Source organism: Panthera tigris, chromosome B2 (genome assembly GCF_018350195.1).
Source record: "Panthera tigris isolate Pti1 chromosome B2, P.tigris_Pti1_mat1.1, whole genome shotgun sequence".
Taxonomy (NCBI): domain Eukaryota; kingdom Metazoa; phylum Chordata; class Mammalia; order Carnivora; family Felidae; genus Panthera; species Panthera tigris.
In genome coordinates, this window is record NC_056664.1 from 150,658,810 (window position 1) to 150,666,879 (window position 8,070).

The window sequence follows — 8,070 nt, forward strand, 5'->3', positions numbered from 1 at the left end:
TTGTGAACCGACCGGCCACCGAGCCCATGTGGGGAGGACTTGGTCAGGCCACAGCCAGCCCGACGAGGCCGAGGGGCAGCCTTGATCTTCGTTCTACCGAAACGCCCCACACAGGGGCCACCTGCCACCCCCTTCGTTAACGGGCCTTGGAGACCCTCCATCAGGGGTCCTCGGCCCACCTCGGCTGAAGGCATCCCCTCCACCGAAGCGACTTGTGTCTGGGCAGAGGCCCATTTGGAAGTGGGGAAGCCTTTTTCTGATGTCATTTCTGTAAAGGGCTTTGCGGAAACTCATTAGCATGAAGAACAGCAGAGGCTGGGCTGCTGGCTAATCCATTTTCTTTTATGGCTCCAAAGCTCTTTGCCAGCACAGCAGCATTTATTTTCCCCGAAGGACACATCTCACACATCATCACTGCAAATAAAAAGGTGCCTGGTCAGGAGCTCCAGCCCCGAGAGCGGAGGGAGCCCCAGGTCTGGGTCTGGGGGCACCGTGGGGAGACACAGCCTTGGTACATTTACACACAGTGCTCTGGGGACCGGCTCTGGGGAGCGCATCTCATAGCCTGACCCACCCAGGCAAAGCCCGTGCTGTGGTTTACGGCCCCACACGTGGCTGGGACCCCCCACAACGTCCGGCTCCGGGTCCTGCCGGCCATCCTCCAAGGACACAGGCTAAGGCTGCCCTGCCAGGGTGACGGTCTTCTCCTGCCCCCACCCCTGCAGGGACCCCACTAGGCCTGGAAGCCCTGGCCGTCACCAGCTGAGCTTGCTTGCTCAAGCCTTCAACATGGTGCATTTCAACAGGGACCATGATGCAAAGGACCAGGGACCTTGGGGAAAGGCAGGGCCACCGCAGTGCTGCACAGATCCTCAGCACCAGGTTGAACAGTGTCCCCCAAAGTCATGGCCCCTCTGGATCCCAAGCACGAGACCTTTCCTGGAAGTGGAGACATTGCAGATATAGTCAAGATGAGCTCGTACTAAAGTAAGGAGGGCCTTAAATCCCATGACTTGTGTCCTTATAAGAAGGGGACAGAGGGGTGCCTGGGTGGCTCCGTCGGTTGAGCGTCTGACTTTGGCTCAGGTCATGATCTCCAGGTTCGTGGGTTCGAGCCCCACGTCAGGCTCTGTGCTGACAGCTGGGAGCCCGGAGCCTGCTCTGGATTCTGTGTCTCCCTCTCTCTCTGCCCCTCCCCCGCTCATGCTCTGACTCTCTCTCTCTCTCAAAAATAAATAAACATTAAAAAAAATTAAAAAAAAAAAGAAGGGGGCAGAGATGCACAGGGAGGGGCCAGGTGACAGTGGAGGCTGACGGACAGGTGCATCCACAAGCCAAGACACCACGGCCACTGGCAGCCATCAGCAGCCTGGAGAAGGGTGTGGACTAGACTGCCCACAGAGACGCCCTGACCGGGGATCCTGCCACAGAACTGGGAGAGAGTAAATCCCTGCCGGGTGAGCCCCACCCCCGTCTGTGGCCTGTGCTGCCGCAGCTGTGGGAAACCAGGCCCCTGGACTCGCGAGTCTCTGGATCCGCTGTCTTGCTCACAGCCTCTGGGTCCCCCGTGAGGAACCCCTGCCCGTCCCTGTGCTGAGGATGGTGGCCCGGGGCCTGCCCCGTCCAGGGACACTGTCCCTGAGGCCTTCCCCTGCAGACCAGCCCCGTGGACTCCCCGGGGGGAGCAGACACCTGAGGCCTCTCTCACACGGTCACTTTATACTAGGGTTTCCTTCTGTTTCTGCAAAGTTGTTTTGATCACTCTGGGCCTTTTGCATTTCCGAATGAATTTTAGAAGCAGCCTGTCACCTCGAACAAGGAAGACGTTGGAGATTTCGACACAGGCAGCACCAAATGTGTGAGTCGGTCTGAGGAGCCCTGGGTCCCTGGCCCTGAACACGCTGCCGCCTCTCGCCTCCCTCAGCCACACTGTCATGTTTGGAGCGTGGGGTTTTCACAGCTTTCGCCAGGTTTACCCTCAAGTGTTTAACATTTTTATGCTACTGTAAATGGTGCTGTGCTAAAAGCACATTAAATTTCTGACCATGTCTGGCAAGTACCTGGAAGAAGCCTTGATGTCTACATATCGGTCTCTTATCCTGCAAACTGGACAGACCCCTGAGCTGGTCCAGCTACTTTTTAAAGATTTCATCTGGTTTTTCACATCGACAATCTTGTCCCTGGTACATATCCAGCTTGGATGCCTTTTCTTCCTTCTGCTCGCCATCCCGCGTGGGCCAGAGCCCCGGGTCTACCTCGGTGGTGGCCGTGGTGGGAGCGGCCTCCTTGGCTCCCCCGCCCCAGGGAGAGCGCTCCAGCTCTACAGCGGGTATGATGGTGCCTGCAGGGTCTTCACGGATGCCCTTGTCATCTTGCTGGCTGTTTTCATCAGGAAAAGATAGATTTTATCAAATGCTTGTCCTGCATCTGTTGAGATGATCATGGTTTTCATTCCTAGTTTTAAAATTCAGGGCGTCATGGCAATCAACCCTGATTAAATCAGTCTTACATTCTGAGATAAACCTCCCTTGGTCATGATATATTAGTATTTTTATATATTGGTAGATTTGATTATACATTTGTCTAAGAATTCTGCATCTGTGTGGATGAAGGACTCCTGCCTGCAGTTTTGTGTTCCTCTGATGCTCTTGTCTACTTTGGGCGTCAGCCGAAGCTGCCGTCAGAGAAGAAGCCGGAAGTACTTCCTCCTCCTTAATTTTCTGGAAGAGTTTGTGTAGAATTTGTACTTGTTTCCTCCTTAAATGTTGAGAAGAATTCACCAGTGAAGCCATCTGGGCCTGGAGCTTTCTTTGTGGGATATTTTTAATTACAGATTTGATTCCCTTAATACATACTGGATACTCGTGTTACCTACTTCTTCTTAAAGAGATTTTGTAGTTTGTGTCTTTCAAGGAATTTGTCCATTCAACCGGGTTGTTGAGTTTATTGACTTAATAAATTTTTTGGCATCTTTATCCCAGATACTATTTTTTTTTTTGCTTTGGAATCTGTTTTTTCAAACATGGAGTTGCTGATAATATTCCCTGATTCTTTTTCTATCTGTGGAATCTGAAACTGGTGACCTGTGTTCCTCATCCGTCTATTCGAGGTGAAGAGTCTTTTCAAATAGCTTTTAATTTTTTTTGTTTTTTATCTATTACTTTTAATCTTTCCAATTTTACTCATTTCTATTCTCATCTTTATGATTTCTTCATTCTGTCTACTGTGGATTTAATTTTCTCTTCTTTGAGTTCATTAAGGTGGCATCTGCTTCACTCCTGTCCCTTCCTTCAATCCATCTCAGTTCATGGGAAATGCCCCGAGCCTAACATTCAGCCCAGATTCCTTTCTGTCCCCCGGGAAACACGGAATCCATGTGGGACCTGTTGGTTCCACCTTCAAAGCAGCTGTTAGCTCTGCCTCTGCTCACCGTTTTCACAAACCACCCCCCCGCTCCCCGCGGTTGCTGCCTGGCCGTTGGTCTGCCTACTTACCCTGTGCACTCAGCACAGCACCCAAGCGTACTTTAAAACAAATCGGGAACACTGGCCCTTAGAGCCCTGAGCCGCTGCGTTGGAAGTCCAACTGGTCCAAGGCCACCGTGCCGTGAGGAATCACATGAGCAGGTTCCCCAGACCACAGCCCAGGCAGGCCCAGGCTTATGAATGAGGAAACCTCCAGATCATTCCGTGCCTCAGCCATTAAGTCTTCTCAGCTACCAGGACGTTCACAGATGTGATGGGGCAGAGACAAACCATCTCCCACCATGCCCTGTCCAGATTCCTACACACAGAATCCATGCTGGGAGTTGTAAAAAGATCGCACATTAGATCACATTCGACGCCTACTTCAGACCCTACCACAACAGTCTGGCAGCTTCTCAAAGGCCAACTGACTCAGAAATTTGCCTGCAGGAGTACACCCAAGAAGAACGAAAACATCCACCACCACGGAACCACGTGCACAAATGCAGCACAGTCACAGGGCTGCAGCAAAACTGACGATGGCTGAAAAGCGGACGCAACCAAAGTGGCCCTCGGGTGAAGAAGAGACAGGTACAATTCGGGACGTCCACGTGGTGAATATTATTTGGCAGAAAGAAGGAACGGAGTGTTGACGATTCATGCCTCTGCACAGGGGAACCTTGAGAACATCGTGCTGAGTGGAAATCAGTCACAAAGGCCACATACCATGACTCCATTTACATGAAATGTCCAGAATATGAAAAGCCATACAGCCAGAAATCGTCGATTCACTCTCTCAGGCCAGAATTTGGGGAGGAAACGAGTACAGGGTCTCCTTCAAGGACAAGGGAAATATTCTGAGATCAGATTGGGGCTCTGGGGTCACGGCTCTGGGGCCACCCTGAAAACCATTGACTTGCACACTTCATACAGGTGCGCACAGGTGAACCAACCTCAATAAAATCGTCACAGACCTTGTAACAGATTTCTACCCTTAGAATGAAATAAATTCGCTTTATTCCTCAAGCTGACGTGGCTCTGTGTGCTTGGCCTCTGCCTCCCTGTCAAGCTCCTCACCTGGCCGGTTGGGGGCTGTCCCTCGTGTGTCCTGTTTTAGGGGCATGACACTCGCCCTGTTCTTGCCCGACGCCCTCCTTACTCAGACGATCCCTGGCTTGTCCTTTACTTGAGTCTTGACCAAATATGCCTTTCCTTTCGTAGAGAGGCCCGTGCAGAATCCCAAAGGACAAGGTCCCCGTCCGCATCGCCCTCAGGCCCTGCCCACTTTGTTTCCCTCGGTGACGCTTTGCCACCACGACTGCACGAACCTCGCGCGTCCGACTGCGTGTTCCTCGCTCAGATAAGATCTCCGTGGAAGCAGAGCGGTTGGTCTTTTCCCTCAGCGCCCAGAGGAGTGCCAGGCGTGCAGCAGCATTAAAATGTGCACAGAAAAATGAGTGGATGGAGAGGACAGTGGAGGGCACCCCGTGGGCCTGTGCACCCACTTTCCTCCCTCAGCGGGAGCCCCTGTGCCAGCCGTCCCGTGATGGTGGGCCTGGGCCCTGCCTCTCTCTCACTATAGCGGCCGGTGGCCCTTCTCCTGGCTTTGGGGTCAATATGGCATCGGGTCAGCCTTGTAGGAACTGTCTGGGCGGGAGAAACGGCCGCCCCAAAGGCTAACCCTTGTACCATTTCCACAGCTGCTCTTAAATGTGCTTTTCATTTCGTTTTAAAAGGCCTGTTAGGGCATTGTTCACGGAAGACCAGTCGGTTATTTAAAACATATTTGTTGAAGACTGGCCACTGCGTAACTAGACATATATCATTTGCAGAGAAAAACCTCAGGAAATGTGTTTCTTATAAGCAATTAGTATTAACTGAAGAGAATAATAACTCTCATACTAACTTAAAATGTAACACATGCATCGGGGACTTGCGTGTCCCTCTGGAGCGGTGGTAAGGTCCCTCTGCTGCCTTTCCAGCCCAGCATGCCTGCTCCCCGGGGCTCGCCAGCCGCTCCAGAGGGGCGGCGTGGACGTGCTCGGGGCCCACGGCCCTTTGGCCGTGGACTCAGGTTAGGACCCTGTCGGGGGGCAACCTTGAGCGAGGGGGACACACGTCCCTTGGCCATGCTGTCCCATCGGCCATCTTTGCTGGAGATCAAGTGTTTGACATAAAAGGGATGTGCTTTAGAATCTCAGAAGGAAAACTCAGATCGTTCCCAAGACGACTTCCCTCCACCTCCTGATTCCTGCCACGGACTGCTCGCTTCAGCAGGCTGGTGCCCCCACCACACACGCCACCGACCACACAAATACACATTTATACACATCGTGTGCAACTCACATTGACGTGTGACATAGGCCACGTACATGCATACACACCACGTTCCACACACGCACAGATGCGTTCATGGACACACACACGTACAAAGACCCAAGGCAGCCCCAGGCACGTGAAAGGGTATGCATGTCTCCTGGTGATCAGTCAGGTTGCTGTGTACAGATTAATTCTTCCTTCTGGCCACGACCTAGTGCTGGTAACTAGTCTGGGTTGTACGGCCGGCAGAGGACAGACTGTCATTCTCAGCCTTGTGTTAAACTCTTCGGGACCGAGCTGCGTCTTACTGTCTCTCCAAAGCTGTCACGTGGATGCTGTGCTGTCCTCAGATAAAGTAGCTTTTGTTGAACACCTGCCTTGGGTTAAACACTATTTTAATAATTTTATACACATTATTTCGTTTCGTTTGTCTCAATGACTTTTAGGAAGAGGGAGCTGGTGCTGTGGCATTCCGGCTAGCCCTGCTGCACACAAACACCCACGCTCCAGGCTCTGGACAGCCCGCCTTTCAGGACAGACGGCTGGTATAACTCACGGAATTATCTAGAGAATTTTTTGGTTCCGACGACGACCTTGCCGTTGTGAATGTGAATGAAGTTTCTCTGAAACATCCCATTTACTCTTCTGACTCTGACTTTGCAAACGGGAAAATCGTGTCACAAGGGGAGAGAGGCACAAATAGAATTTGATTGTCGGGTTACTGGTTTTCTGGTTTCGGGATGGTCCACGGCATTTAGCTAGCCCACCTGCTTTCTCCCCAGAAGGTTCCCTACTGCGTCGCCTCTGTGGTCGACACTTTCCCCGTAGCGGGGTATGGGTGTGTCGGAAAGGGAAACCAACAGCTTCCCTGCCTCGCCGAGAGGAGAGTCTGCGGTGAGGTCACCCGCTCTTGGCAGAGGGCTTTCCCTTGTCACCACTGGGAGCTGGTGAGTGTGCGTGGGGGATAGGACACCATTCTAAACGTTTCCAAAGAGGTCTGCAGAGTAAGGCAAATCCCGCTGCCAAGATGGCATCACATACACTTCAAAGACAAAGAGAGAATGACATTCTGCACGACGACACGCTGCATGAATGTCCCCAGCCTGCCCTCCTTCCTCCCGTGTGACCTTCCAGACCACCGCATCCTGACTCCCGCCTGGACCACCACAGTCACCTTTACTCAGCCTTGACACAATCCCATCTGCCCTCCTGTGTCAGGACCCCTCGCCTGGGCCGTCTCAGCCTGGAACAGAACCTGTGAGGCAGCGTGCAGCCCCTCGTGACCTCTCTGCCTTCCTGGACTCCCGTGGTCCTGGCACCTATGGGCCTGGGTGCTCACCGCCTTCTGAGCTCAGCTCTGCGTCCGGCCAGGGCCTCTCACCACCCAGGAGCCCCTGGCTCCCCAGAGCGACTCAGCCCAAGTGTACCTCTTCCAGGAAGCCTGTCTCAGCTCCCAGACATGGGTCCTCAGTGTCCCCACAACATCTGGTCCGCACCCCATCACAATACTTATTGTGTCATTGTTATTATTATTTATTTGTCGGTTTTCACCTCCAGAACGTGAGCCCATCAAACTCAGGGTCTACGGTTCATTTATGTTTGGCCCAAGGAGCTAGCCCTATTCAGCAAGTCATAGACGCTTGCGCAGCGTTTGCTGAATGGGAGAAGCGGCCGCCCTGGCTAATCCCGCTGGAGGGCTGTCCTCGAGACTCACTTAATGGCTGTCCTCATCCCGATTTTAAAGAAAATGGTTTGTAATCCCAAAGGCCTCTGTGTGTTCTTATATTTTCCTCGACACCTGAGATTAATAGCAGGCTGGGAGGGCACTGGGGTGCTGGCTGTCACCAGACTGTGATGGCGACCCCACCCACTCCCGGTAGAGACACGGGCGCCCGCCCTGTCCGCCCACACGGGTGTGCCGGCCAGCGGGGCCCTGCTCCGCCACGGCCACGCTCAGGCACGAGGCAGGGAGCGCACGGAAGGCGGAGGCAGGGCTGAGGTGCGGTCCTAGCCAGGAGCACCGCGGCGGTGGCCCCGCTACCCTTTGCCCTGAAGAATGAGCCCCAGCGCCCCTACGGTTCCTCAGGAGCTAGGAGAAACCTGACTTGGGGGTGGGGAGAGGCATGGTGCAGGCCGCAGACAAGAAAAGACCTTGGGTTTTTAAAACCTGGCATCGAAATCTGCGGCGGTTAGGGTGCGACGCGAAACCCGGGACCGGAACCTGCAGAGGCACCGAGGCCTCGAGTCAACAACCAGGACACTGAGCCACCGTGGCCCTTCGGGGCCT

At 53.5% G+C, this 8,070-nt stretch overlaps 1 non-coding gene across 1 annotated transcript; it reads left to right on the plus strand.

Moving 5' to 3' along the window:
- The first annotated feature begins 1,044 nt into the window (after positions 1 to 1,044).
- TRNAQ-UUG lies at positions 1,045 to 1,129 on the plus strand. Its single transcript has one exon. It is a non-coding gene; the product is annotated as a tRNA-Gln (tRNA).
- Positions 1,130 to 8,070: the final 6,941 nt, after the last annotated feature.